We start from the raw sequence: 15,117 nt of genomic DNA on the forward strand, positions 1-15,117 counted from the left end.
TTAACTTCTCCTTATCAGCTGCTCTTAAGTTGGTTACTGCTGCATTGATCAGATCTATACTATCTATAACTGATGGCTTTGAGATAGTAATTGAAGGCACAATTACTTTACTGATTTGAATTTGAAGCCTTTCCTCCTCACTTGGTCTCCCCCCTCACTTGGTCCTTTCTCCCCCTTTTTGTTATCATCAAGTTGAGGTGAGGAGGGGATTTGAGCAGCCACCAGTTTTTGTAGTAAATTTGTCTACTGGGATTGATGAAGATGAATGGCAGTTAAAGATGCTTCCATGGCTGACATTCTTGTGTCCAAGGCATCTATCTTGGTTGACAGATCAGAATTTTTCCTTAATTGCCTCTTGATGTCAAGCATTGTAGCTTCTGGAAGTTTAGAATCTATCTTGTCTGAAATGGCCTTCTTCATCTCCTCAATATCACCCTTCATGGTGTTTACATCCCTAACATGCTGGAAGCCTTGGATTTGTTGAAGTTGCAGGGAGGCTAGATGTGCCTGAAGGAGCTTCTTGGTGTTGGCATTAGTAGTGGTTTGAAGAGCAGTATTTCTCTGATTAATTAGCTGGATCAGGGTTGTCTTGAAGTAATGCTCATCACAGTTTTTTGAGAATGCCCATGATGGCATACCTGATCTTGAACTTGAGCCTACATCTCCCCTATGTCCATTGCTTCATCTTCACTATCCCCGCTCCCATCTCCAAAGAAATCAGCTGAACCACTAGTCTCATAGTCCATATTACCAGCTGTAGAAGGCAAAGCTATGATGGCATCCTTAGCTCTCATCATAGACTGTGTGGTATGCACCAAATTCAGCATCCTTTCTGCATTGTCATTGCCCTATTTAGCTAGAAGTTGATAAGCTGGAATAGGGTGAGTAAATGCCTCAGTATCAAGGGAAGTAAAATCTATAACAACTTTAGGATGCTGAGATAGTCCTTCCCTGTCTGCATTCTGGACATTCATTGACTCACTAGCAATGACATCCATCCTTATAACTCCAGTACCTGCATTTGTCTCATTTTCTCTCTTTTGTTGCATCAGGGTCTCACCCTGGCTCCCCACCCTCACACCCTCACCTTCACCTACTAAGGTGGGACTCCTCTCACTCTCTTTTGCCAATCCTGAAGAAATGGATTGTATAGTTTCACTCATTTCCTCTCCTTTTTCCTGGGAGCAACCTAGACTCTCACTCAAAACACTCTTCTCTCTCAATCCTAAGAGTGACTGCACAACCACTAAATCTTCTGCACTTGAAATAAATGAAGTTTGAAGCTGTGCAGAGATACTCGACGGATGAGTGATATCCATCGGGTGAGTGGTTTTGCTATCCGACCGATAACTGCTATCAAGCTTATCCGTCGGGATACAATCACTACTCGATGGATGAGCAATATCCGTCGAGAGAGTAGAAATGAATGAGCTGGGAATGGAAACTATTGTTGACTCTGTGCTGATTGAAGATATTTTGGGCACAGATGATACAACAGTTCCTGAAAGAATTGGCAAGTGAGCCAACAAATCATCTAAAAGATGATGCTCACTTGCACTAGATTTTGGCTTCCCCAACAGAGTTAAAGAAGGGGAATCAGGAATTGATGTGTTTATCATATCCACATCCAGAAAATTTGTTGGTGAGTTGGGTGTTTGAGGTGCTTCTATAACTAGAGATTTTGGTTGAGACTCCATATTTATTGGAGCCACATTAAACTGAATTGTGAAGGTGTAGTGACTGTGTCTGTTGCACCAGTTTGCACTATGTGTGTACCCTGTGCATCCCCAAGGGTTTTAGACTTCTTCTTTCTGGCATAAGTTTGGGGTGAGCTTGTGTCCCTAACCCTCTTGGCCTGTGCTCTTGGTTGATAGTAGGTACACTTTTACTAAATAATGTCAAAGCTAAAGTATTGATTGATTCTGGAGCGATGAGATCTTTCATATCAGAAACTTTTGTTGATAAACTTCAATGTGATAAAATGGTTATGAACGAGGTAGTAAATGTGGTAATTGCGAATCAAGAGAAGATTCCTGTGAGTCAATTCTGTCCAGAGTGTGAGATTGATATTTCGGGGTATAAATTTTCAGCCGACTTGATACTCTTCAAGTTGGGAGAGTTCAATATAATTTTAGGCATGGATTGGTTAGGGAAGAATAACGCCCAGATTAATTTTAAGTCTAAGAAGGTGTATTTAAAGATGAAGAGTGGAGAGAAAGTAGTATTTAAGGGACAGAGGCAAGAGCAAATGTTTTTTATAATCGTTTAGGCTAAGAAATTACTTAGGAAAGGTTGTGAGTCATCCCTAGCTTATGTAGTGGATTCAGAATGAGACAACCTCTGTATAGAAGATATTCTTATAGTCAACAAATTCCCAGATGTGTTTCCAGATGAACTACCAGGCTTACCGCCAGATCGACAAATCCAGTTCAAGATCAACCTTGCTCCGGGCACGGAACCAGTTTCGAAGGCCCCATATAGGATGGCACAAGCAGAAATGAATGAGTTGGCGATCCATCTATAAGAGTTGTTGGACAAAGGAGTGATACGGCCAATGTTGTGTATATATTGTATACTTGATGATTTCATGAACAAAATACCTTGGTAGATTTTACTTAATGAAAATGTAGCACTCGACGGATAAGAATTATAGTCCTGACGGAGAACTCATTTTAGTCCCGACGGATGATGACTTATTATCCATCGAGTGAGTAGCTTATGTAACAATAAGTCTGTAGCACATTTCTGCATTCACATTGTTTAGAATCTGTAGTAGTAATTAAGTCATGTTGACTTTAACTAGATATGCAGAATAGGTTGATTAATTGTACATAGATGATATCTTGTAATTCTGCATAAATGAAATGAAGTCAAGTGCTTGATTGCTACCCGGCGGATGAACAACAATGGATTCGACGGATGATCAACAACCCGACGGATGATTAATAACTCGACGAATGATCATAAACCCGACGGATAAAGAATTCAAATATCTGTTGATAGTGACAACACAGTCACATGTGTCGAGTGTATGCAAATGGAATGTGGTAGCCTATTCAACTGGGTTTTCGAGAACAAAGAAGCATTGCCATTTCCATGCTCTTATGAAGATATTCAAGATGCTGGAATAGAGTAATGAAGTAGCATTGTATTAGACTTGATAGTTTTTATTTTATTATCTTGTCTTATTACTTTGTAATCTTGGTGATATATAAACCAAGAAGCAGCAATTGAATAGGAACTAAGAAACTAAGCAACCAAGAGAGAAACATTTGTAAGCTGTATTCTTAGCATTTCTCTCATTCTTAGTTGTTATCATTTTGTAAGCAATTGTGAGCTTTTTGCACACAGAGTTCTCTCGATATATATTATATATCTCTGGTGGAATCATTCAAATCCACCAGAAAGTTTTTAAAGACTATTGTTTTTAATTAATTATGTTTTGATTCATTTGAAGTAACTATTCCGCATTCTGCTAATCAATTCACACTTATATATATATTTGAGTTAAAACATTTTTATTCAAGAAAAAGTTTCAAGAATTCCATTCAACCCCCCTTCTGTAATTCTTGTCATATTGTTAAGGGACTAACAATTAGTATCAGAGCAAGCTCTTGAAGAACAAAGAGTTTAAAGATCAAAACAATACAGCAAGATGAACAAGAAGGATGTTGGGGTCAAGATTCCTTTTCTGATTAAAGATAATTACCATCATTGGAAGGTAAAGATGCATCTTCATTTGCTTTCTCAAGATGAGGCCTAAGTGGACTGCATAGAAAGAGGCCCTCATGTTCCAATGAGAGCTGCAACTGGAAATGAGCCATCTGTCCCCAAGCCAAGGCATGAATGGTCTGATCCTGATATTGAACAAGTCAGGAAGGATAAAAAGGCCATGAATATCCTATTTAATGGAGTTGATGGTGATATGTTTGACAACATTATCAACTGCAAAAGTGCCAAGGATGTTTGGGGTACAATACAGATCATCTGTGATGGCACTGAGCAAGTTAGAAAAAATAAGATGCAGCTACTGATTCAGCAATATGAGCATTTTTATAATGAAGAAAGTGAGTGTCTCACTAACATTTTTAGTAGGTTTCAAAAACTGCTAAATGCTCTAAAGTTGCATGGAAGGGTCTATCAGACAAAAGACTCCAATCTGAAATTCCTTAGATCTCTTCCAAAGGAATGGAAACCAATGACAGTCTCATTAAGAAACTCACAAGATGTAACACCCCTAAATCCGGGGTCAGGGATCCGGGTTGTCACGAGTTCCATTTCCCTTAATAATACTTAATCTTAATAATCAACCAACTACTGCATACTGTGACCCCACAATATTCACACACACCACAAGTTATAGTCTCAGAGATGAATACCCAAAAATAACACAAGTCATTTTATTCCACAAGTATAAACCATTACACCTTAAGAGGGTTTCTAAATAAATTTACATTTATTACAATATACATAAGTCTGGTACATCAAAAGTTGAAAGCCTAGCCTATTGGTAGACCCTACCTCAGCTACAACGGCATCAACGCCTACAGGAAACTGCGGAACATTTCCAATCCGCTCGCGAATTGGGAGCTTGATCCTGTTCATCTTTTCTATCTGTTGTTGTGTGATAAAAGAAGAAAGCAAGGGTGAGCAACAAGCCCACCGAAATAATATGTATAATAATTAACAATATATGAGCATTCTCATAGTACTCATGAAATTCTTGGTCAAAAGAAATGAACCAAGTTTGATCTCTTAACGCGACCAAGTCGCAAAATATTCAGTATATATGTACATATACTTTTCAAAATCTTGGAAGTCCTCTTCCATGCATAATAAACACAGAGTTCCAGTTTATAACTGTATAAACATATCATTGCAAGGTGATCTCATATATCTAACCTTGTCTCAACGTTTTTGTGAAAATCTTTGTCATGCATAAGATAATCATTAACCAGATATAAGTTGAAAAGGTGAAGTTACAAGATACTCCAATATACTTATATCTTTTCCGAATACTACTTGAACTACCACCGTTCAAGGTATAATCAGTTTCAAAAGTTCATCAGATAGATGAGATTACAAGGAAAGACTTGAATAGATTCAATCTTTGAAATATCATTATAAATAATGAAGTTACGAGATACTTCATTAAGTCCCGATATATATACACTTATATATATATACATTTCATACACTCCTTGAAAACCTTTGTTATGAAAATTATAAACAGAGTTGCAATATCCAATAAATTTGGAAAGGAGAAAACCTTGGCATAAACCTGATATCTTGCTGACCAGGCAAAGATACCAATAAGTAACCTTTTCTACTAGTAGATGGACGAATTCCCCATTGGTCAACACCGTGGCCGTAATAGGACCTTATGCTGGACTGCCACTCAGCCACTTACGCATTTGATGGACTCCCACTGAGCCAATTACTCTTTCATGGACGCCCACTGAGCCCATGTTGCTTATGCCGACTCAAATAGATGAACTTACTTCCCGAACGATGGGCAAGTAATCAAGATGTTTTCTCAAAACAATAACCTCATTGCGAATGTAAAATACACCACTGAGCTGGATCCCTCAGGTTTTGAACGAGTATTTAAATCCCTTTCGAAAGGAAGATCTTTAATATATAAAAAAATGAGTTTTGGGATCCGCTCTAATTTTAAAAATCATTTTGAAGACTCGAAAACATTTTTAAGAATGTTTGGAGTAATACTGATTTAATGAAATAAATCAGTCCCGATATGTTAGAGAATATCTGAATATTATTATTTAAATAATATTCCCATAAAGCATAATCTCTATAAAAATAATGGAAGTAGAAGTTTTAAGACTCATACTTGAAATGAAGAATAGATAACCAAAGATATACTTATACGAAAGTACGATCTTTATTTGAATAATCGAAAATGAGTTTGATTATCGAAACACTATTCTTTAATAAAATAAAGAATATTATTTAGTAAATAATCGAAATCATAAGTCCTTGAATGAATATTCAAAATAATATTTATTAAATAGAATAAACAGAGTCATAAGTCCTCGAATGAATATTCAAAGTAATATTCATTAAATAGAATAAACAGAGTCATAAGGTCTCGAATGAATATTCAAAGTAATATTCATTAATAAAAATAAAGTTATCGAATAAACCTTATTCGATTAATAGTTTTGAAAACTATATATATATATATATATATATATAAATATATATAATATACTCGAGAACATCGACTCCTGGTTTTAGAAAATGTTCGCCTTTGGGTCCCCTATACCAAGGTTTTAAAGTAAGGCGAGGGGTAATGGTTTGGTCGCAAAACGTCGTTACTTAAAACGGTCGTTTCTCCTAAACCATACATCGGATTCAAGCGACGACATATCAAAACGAAGCTCGTAACATGAACTATCTAATCATGTCAATGGTCAAAACCTAACAGTGAGTTTACGGGTCCTGATGTTAAGAACAAAAGCAGTCTAAAGCAAATCGGGCATTACGACGGCTATGTTTACGCGATTACCAAATTTAAACCATTCCAATCAATTCACAATTCAACCCACAATCACCACTACCACCAAACTTCATCCATTATTTACTACAACAGCCCCAACAACTCAATATTTCCAATTTATACTACTTCTCAATCATGAACTAAGAGCTTACTTAAGTTCATTAACTAATCATCAAGATTTACAACTCCAAAAACATTACAAAACCAACCAATCCCTAAGTATTCAATAATCATGCCTCTCATTAACTATACTACTCATAATAAGCTCTTAACATTCAATAATAATGCTAGGTTGAGAGATTATACCTTTCTTGTGAGTAGGAGTAAGTAATGAGCTTGAAACAACCTTGGAAAATCCTTACTAAAGCTTTATCTAAACAAAAACACAAGATTAAAATTTCAAGTTCTTGAAAAACACTATTGAATCTCATCTTCCATGAATTATAGGAAGAGATTTTGAAGGAATTTGAAGCTTAGATTCATAGGATATCTATATCTAAATATAAGGAACCTTAGATAATTACCTCACTAATTAATAAGGCTTGGAACTTGAATTTGAGTTCTTTTCTTTCTTTAAAATGGACAAAGGCCGAGAGCTTCTTGTTGGATAATGAAGTCAATTTTGTGTTTTGTGATTTGAATTGTTTTGCTTGGTTGTTTTGCCTTTTGTTTTGCTTAATTACCTTTTAACCATGGTAAATTTTGTGTGGTTTATAATCAACCAACACTTCCTTCCCTTTGGTCATGCTTATGTCATCCTCCTATATCATCTTCCCACACTTGTCCTCTTCTTGTTGGTGTGATGACATCATCATCATTAACCTCTTTGATTAACTCCTAATTACTTGGCTAATGACCGCTGATCTGTTATACGGTTCGCTTAACTTTCGTTCTCGTTTATCGTTTGAGGGATCATACCCGGGATCTTATTACTTGGGTTTCCTTAACCTTTCTAAATACATTATACTCCTTTTATGATCCTCTCTTATAATCCTTGAATTTAAATCCTTTTTATCCTGTTACCTTATACTCAATTCTTTCGGTATCTGGTGGATTTTCGGGAAAAATCAAAGTGTTTGAATTTGGATTCTGACGATCTTTACATACACTTATATACCATATAGAGTACAAATAAGATCTCAGAATAACAATAATAGAACCTCTATAAAGTGTGGCATGAAAAGTTTTCTTATTCAGCATAATCAGCAAAAACTCTATTCATAAGGGTTACAAAAAGTTCAAAATTTTGGGGCTATTACAGTCTCCCCTCCTTAAATGGATTCCGTCCCGGAATCAGTTAGAAAATAAATAGGGATACTCTCTTAGCATTGCACTTTCTAACTCTCAAGTAAATATTTCCACATTGTGGTTCTACCATCAAACTCTGACTAGTTTGATAACCCTTCTCCTAAGCACTTGTTCCTTTTCAATCTATAATCCTTCCTGGTTGCTCCATACAGGTTACGTCTGGTTGTATGTCTATGCGCTCATATGCCCCTATTTGTCTGGCATCCGAATTACACTTCCTTAACATTGATACGTGGAACACGTTATGAACTTGCTACATGTTCGGGGGTAGGGCTAGCTCATATGCTAACTTCCCAATACGTCTTAATATATCCAAAGGTCCAACAATTCGTGGGCTTAGCTTTCCTTTCTTTCCGAACCTCATCCATCCTTTCCAAGGGAATACCTATAACAACACTAGGTCCCCTACTTCTTATTCTTTGTTGTTTCATGTCAAATCAACATACTTCTTATGTCCATCTTGGGCTACTACCAGCCGTCCTCTGATTAGATCTATTATATCCTTGGTCCTTTGGACTACTGCGGGTCTGAGCATCTTGCGCTCTACAACTTCATCCTAACATAAGGGAGATCGACATTGTCTTCCCTCAAGGATCTCATAAGGCGATATCTCGATACTGACATACGATCTATTATCGTAAGAAAACTTGATACGTGCTAAGTGATCATTCCAAATTCTATCAAGTCCATTGCACAGAATCTCATCATAGCTTCCAGCATTATAGCTTTTGCTTCTCAATACCCATTCTTTTCCAGTTCGTAGTCATTATTATCTTCCGTACATAATACTATACTGGTTACACTTTTCCTCGTTAGTATTCTATAACCTTTTACTAACCGCGTCAACCATAGTATCACGAACGTGTTTCGATTTTGGAGACAACACACTTGCAGTACTCATTTTCTAGCTGCTTCTATCTTTGGAAGCTTGATCAATCATATAGAAGTAAAAGATTTTATTGAGAGATCACTATGATCATGAACACTTGTTCTATTGCATAGTTAGTACAGAAGGTGGCCAGCCTTTAGTACTTGACAAGTAATTAAACAACATGTGGTATCCTACTAGGCTTCTATCACACAGATAGATAGTCATTCGGCAATACCTCCCCTTCTAGAAGGGTTGTTCTTCTCAGCTTAAACAAAATGAAAAGGAGAGAAAAGAATGAATTGAAGAGAATTATATATAAAAATACTGCCGCAAATATCTGGTTGGAATCTACTTCTGAACTATAGAGGTTTATCATAGGAGAACAAAACATATGTGTATATATATCAACATTAAGTATTATAGCATCGCATTTCACTTGCCAGAATATTTAGTATTCCGTCCATCATTCCATGGATCCATGCTCTTGCTCGAGCTCATAAACAATCACTTTTGAAACTCCCTCAACATCGAAACTCGAATAAGGGATTTCATTCTAGACATCATTGTTACTAGAATTCTATGCTTGCACTGCAACCTTCCTCGTATAGTAATACGACTCTCTATTCATAAGAGGGAATAAATATTTAATATGTAAATACTCCACTAGGTAGTCTATCAGTGGTAACTTATATATCAACACGACCCCATTAGGGGTACTCAATCTCAACATCCATTTTAATACAACTCTCATGGTTGTAATCGACTCATTATTCATAGACTCATTGTAGCATTACTATGGTCCACCACTGACCTACTATAGTCATTCATTTTCCTCGAAATCTTAATAGCTAACCATACGGCGTCCTTACATATCGTATCAAATCCTTCTAAGTAGGTAACATATCACCGTTCATGATTCATGAAGAACACTCTTGAACTTGATGTATATATGATATGAAGCAGATAAAATTGCTGAAGAGTTTCAATCAAAGCAACGATAGCAGGTTAATACCATTCTTAATCATATGCCTTCAATAGAAGACTCAACTCAAGGGTTTGTTTAGTCCTTTTTGAAACATGGTCCTGGCTTATTCTCAAGATAGTACCTTCTAAGATAGATAGCCCACTCATGGCGATTACACGAATTAAACCTTTACCAAACTACTATTACGGTTGGGTATTGCACAGTCATCAGAAGGAATGTCAATCTTCCAAACCATAATACAACCTTCACGGCTTCAACCATCATCACTGTATTCCTCTGGCACGAGCGCCTATAATTATCCTCTTACATTTAAAGTGTCGGCCACCTCATTGGCCTTTCCTGATAGTAATAGTTCCTTATAATCAATGTCTTTTGAACGATCTCCAACTAAATTTTCTACCTCATTTCCAACCACTACCTGTGTGAAAATACTCTTCCTTAAGCTCTGGTGAGAAAAAAATATCACCATTTTTTCATAAGTTATTGCCTCGGTCTTTAGAGGTTAACATTATCATGGCTGACTCTCGATCGTACTTAGGACGTCTTTTATCATGGGCCCTTCTTGCTTTAACAATTCTGACCTTCATTGGTTCAATCTATACTTCTTATGATTTAACACGTGCCCACCTGGCATTATTATTATTACGTCATATTTCCTTTATCAGAATTTCTATTCTTGAGAATTTTGAATATTTCCTTTCTCCTTGTAAAACCTCTAATGTTATCCTAGAATCGTTCCTCCTGTATTCCCTAGATACAGGGCATATCAAAATACCATTTACTAATACTAGAACCATTGTCTATGTACTTCTGAAAAATTTCTCTACTGATCTTTAAAGGTTGTTGTTACCTTAATCCTTTCCAATTCATGCTGTCAAAACTCATGTTGTCCCTATTAAGGGCGAAATTCCAACCTTTATGCATTCCCCTAGGATTCATCTCAAGTTATCAAGGTTCTGTCCTTAATTCCACCTTTAAAAAGGTACATGCATCCTCCCATGGATAGATCAAGTCATATATCCCTGATAAGGGTATCTTATTCAATCATTTCCACCTCAATATTCTATACCAAATCTCATAATAGTATCCTCATTCAAATTGAGGTCAGTCCATATGGCCTCCAAAAGATAACAATGGTTATCCGCTTTTCTTTCCTGATTTGGTAATGATAACATGGATGTTCTGGAAGATATTGGTCGTGTTCAACTTGAACTTCTTCTTAATAAATCCTCATTTACTTTTGTTATTTATCTCAACAGTCATCTCAATGTTGGGATATCTTTCATACCTGGCGTCTCCCTTTCTGGGTATCAAGCCACCGGTCTTACACTTCACATTCTTGAAGGTCACTTCCTTCATCCAATTTTCCTAATTTCTTATTTTCTTGTTTCCTCGGTCTGTTCGCTTCTCATTACTTATCCTTCGAACTATCTCAAGGTTTCCTCGAATCCTCCTAACTTACAGGGGATAAAATATATGTATCTCTTATGCCTTCAACCATCAACTTTAACTCATGGTGAATCACCCTCATCCTGACGATTACATACTTTTCTATTTCTATTGCTATGAGTCTAGAGGGTTTCCTCATACCCAACTCCCTTATCATTCCTCAAACTCTATTGTCTTTATTTTCCTTTCCACTTCAGTTTCTTTTTATTTTCTTTTCTATTACAATCATTTCATGAACCCAATACTCATTGACTTCAAACATCACGTCATTCTGGGATTCTTGTCCTCCAGACGAATCTTGACAACTTTTACAATCTTAGATTCATAATTTATCATACTCGTTTGCCTTTGTTCTAGCTCTAAAGCTTTTACACTATCTCCATAACCTTGGGAATTACTTTCTCAAAAACAATTGACTGAACTTTAATCAGTTTATCATAACCTCTGGCTCCGTGCCTTTCTTGGTCTTTCACCAGCGGGTGGTCTCTCTCTTAGGAGGGTAAGTGACAAAAATAGTCTTTTGTGATTCGTCAATCATTTAGAATCTCAAATGATTCCTATATTTCCTTTAGCCACGCTCTTGCCTCAATTGGGTCAGCTTGTTCCTTGGAACTCGGAGAGCTTAGCGACTTAAAGGTCCTGAAAAAAATTTCACACTGCACTGTCTCCTCAGGGTGGTGGTTGGGGATAATAGTCTAAGTTCTTTTTAGGCAGGTCCATGAATTTCCTAACAGGAGTACCATCCTGGTTCTCCCTATCTTGTTCGACTTCTGTTTTCTCAGTATGAAATGTTTCAACCTTCTCCCATAATCGGGGTTATCTTATACGTTAAAAACCTTGTTTTCCACTCTATTATTTTATAGGTTCCTTCTTTCTTGATGGCGACCTCCCTGACTATCACATTCAGGGTCTGTCCTAATCTTATTCCTCAACTATGGCTTTCATCCAAGATCTCATCTTTAAGCTCTTGAACGTTTGGAACCCAAGTTCTGTAGAAATACCTTATTATTCCCTTATCATCTTTCTCAGTATTAATCTCTTCTCTATTCATTGGCTCTCTGCCTTCATTTATCACTTCTTCTTGGCACAATATGATCTTTTTCAATAATTTGGGCTGCATTACAATCTCAAACAACTTTTCAGTACCGGCTCCGATTACCTTCACTTCTATTTTCATTTTCTCAAAATCTCTTATCAACTCTCCCAAAGACATTTTCATCTTGAGTCTCTCTTTTATACTAAGGGCATTAGCCACCATTTTGGTTTTCCCTGGATGATAAAGAATCTCTTAATCATAATCCTTGATTAGCTCTAACCACCTCCTCTGGCGCATGTTGAGCTCTTTCTGCGTGAAAATGCACTAGAGCACTTATGGCTTGTGTAAATGTCGCACTTCTCTCAATACAAGTAGTGCCTCCAATCTTTAGGGAAAAACTATTGCCACGAGCCCAAGCTCATGGGTGGGGATATCAAATTTTATATTCCCTTAATTGTCTTGACGCGTACGTGATTACCTTGTTGTGTTGTATAAGAAGCACCCTAATTCCTTATGCGAAGCGTCATTACACATCACAAAATCTCCTTTTCCGTCTGGCAATGCCAACATAGGGGCCGTCACCAACCTTTGCTTCAGTTCTTAAGAGTTGTTCTCGCATTTCTCTGTCCATTGGAACTTCTCAGTCTTACGAGTAAGCCGCGTTAAAGGGGCTACTATCTTTAAAAACTTGAATGAACTTCCGGTAGTGACCGACCAATCCAACCTCTAGTAGTTTCCCTAACCATGGTCATCAATTCCTGAGTGGTCCTTTATTCATTCTTGTCAGGATCCTCCACTGGATCCTCCTCAGCAACAATCCCTTCCAGGACAACATCCTCAACCGCTACATCCTCAATATGAACATCATCCGATCCCTCATTAGGATGCTCTATCGGATCCACAATCCGATCTCCAATTAGTAATAAAACATCATCGCATTGTTGCTCCTCAGCCTCAGGGTTCGGAGTCCCGCTACCATATACGATAATGAACTACGCTTCTATCACGATATTTATAAGGGTTCTCATAAGGGTTTTAACTGTCAGTACTACGTTAGGTAGCCCGACTATGAACTTGTCAAGAGTTCGTATTATCTTAGTGAACTTATTATCTTAATGCCACATCATCTCTGAGGTTTATGTTAGGTCACACACACTGTAGAGGGGGTGAATACAGTGTATAATACAATCAAATCGAACTTCAATATCTTAAGTAACAGAAAACAAACTTTACTGAAACAATAAACTCTATTACAGTATGGAACTGTTACCTCTCAGTGATGAACAAATATCAGGAGAGCTGCTAGGGTTACAATGAATAATCTTCTTGAATATGATAACACTTATAGTGTAAACCCTATGTCTGTGTTTATATACTACACAGTTACAAGATAATCGCTAATTGATATGGAATATAATTCTGCTTCCTAAAATATATCAATCAGATATCTTTTCTTCCAAGTATTCCATTCTTCACGGAACTCCTTCTTCATGCATATCTCTTCTTATGTTTATCTTGATCTTCTTTCCTTTAATCAGCTACTGTCCTTATCTGAACGTCCTTTAGCACTTAAGTTCTGATATCAAACTTCTGATGATTATCTCCTGATAATATAAGTACTGATATCCTTAAGTCCTGACTTCCAGTATATGTACTAATTAATGGTTAAGTACTGATTTATCCTGTTAAGTAAGATCTGAAATCTAAACATAAATCATATTAGTCATGACATTATCAAATATATCTAACAATCTCCCCCAACTTGTAAATTAGCATAATATACAAGTTTAACAGATATTTGATGATGTCAAAAACATTAAGTACAAATGCATGAGAATTAGACTAGATAACTACAACTTACAGTCCTTAAAGCTTTACCAATATTTAACTTCTGATAACAACTTCAGTCTGTACAAATATCAGAATTTAAGCAGTTATAGATCTTTGACTTGGCTTCATTATCTGATCTCTCTGATGTCAGGAGTTGTTCTGAGATAGTTCTTCAACAAACATCTCTCAGCATATCTAAGTTCATCAATCATTCTCCTTTTGGCATCTTTAAGCTCTGCAGTATCTTCACCAATTTGAAAGATTGCAGCTCTGAGATCATTGATCTTTGCTTTTCTTATATCCTGATCCAGTCTGATCAAATAAGCTTTATCAGACTCAAGATTGAATTCCACAGCTCTGTACCCTAGAAAGGTAGTTACAATTTGAGCAGAATTGGGCTTCATTTCAACTATATCACCCTTGTGATCTCTGTACTTTGGAACGTATGTGCTGTCAGACTTAACAGAATAAAGCCTTTTCTATCTCTGAATCTGATCCTTCAAATAGTTTGCAGCAGTCCCTGTCAATCTGTCATCCACTTGAAGTAAGAATAGTACATGCTCTAATTCTTCAAAATACTTCAATGTAATGGCATTTTGTCTTATATGATAAACCCTACCATCTGTCATGAAATACAACAAGATGTATTCTTTCAAGTAGGAATGGTAAACCATTTGTACAGATTCTAGTTGATTCAATCTCTCAGGAATTGCTCCAATACCTGGTTCACTCAAGGAAGTTGGATCATTAGTAGTGTTATGTATTCTTCTTTCATTAGCACTTCCCAATCCAGTTTTATCTCTTTCTTCCTTTCCAGTAACTACTCTAGCTTCAAAACCACTTGCAGTAGTCTTTAAAGATTGAGTCTGTTTTGCTTTAGTGAATCCTGGTAGAAGTGTCTTTGGTCTATCTTCTGATATCAAGTTAACTTGAGCTATGTCAGAGGTTACTTGCTTCTTCTGAGTATCAGAACTTACAATTTCTTGACTCTGAATAACTTGAGCCATGTCAGAGGTTGTTTTAAGAACTTTTCTTGAAGTCAGAGCAAGATCATCCTTTTCATCAGTAATTTCTTCATTCTCAGGAGGCACATAAACCTTGATAGGTTCACCAACCTT

Source organism: Apium graveolens, chromosome 6 (assembly GCF_009905375.1).
Source record: "Apium graveolens cultivar Ventura chromosome 6, ASM990537v1, whole genome shotgun sequence".
Classification (NCBI taxonomy): Eukaryota; Viridiplantae; Streptophyta; class Magnoliopsida; order Apiales; family Apiaceae; genus Apium; species Apium graveolens.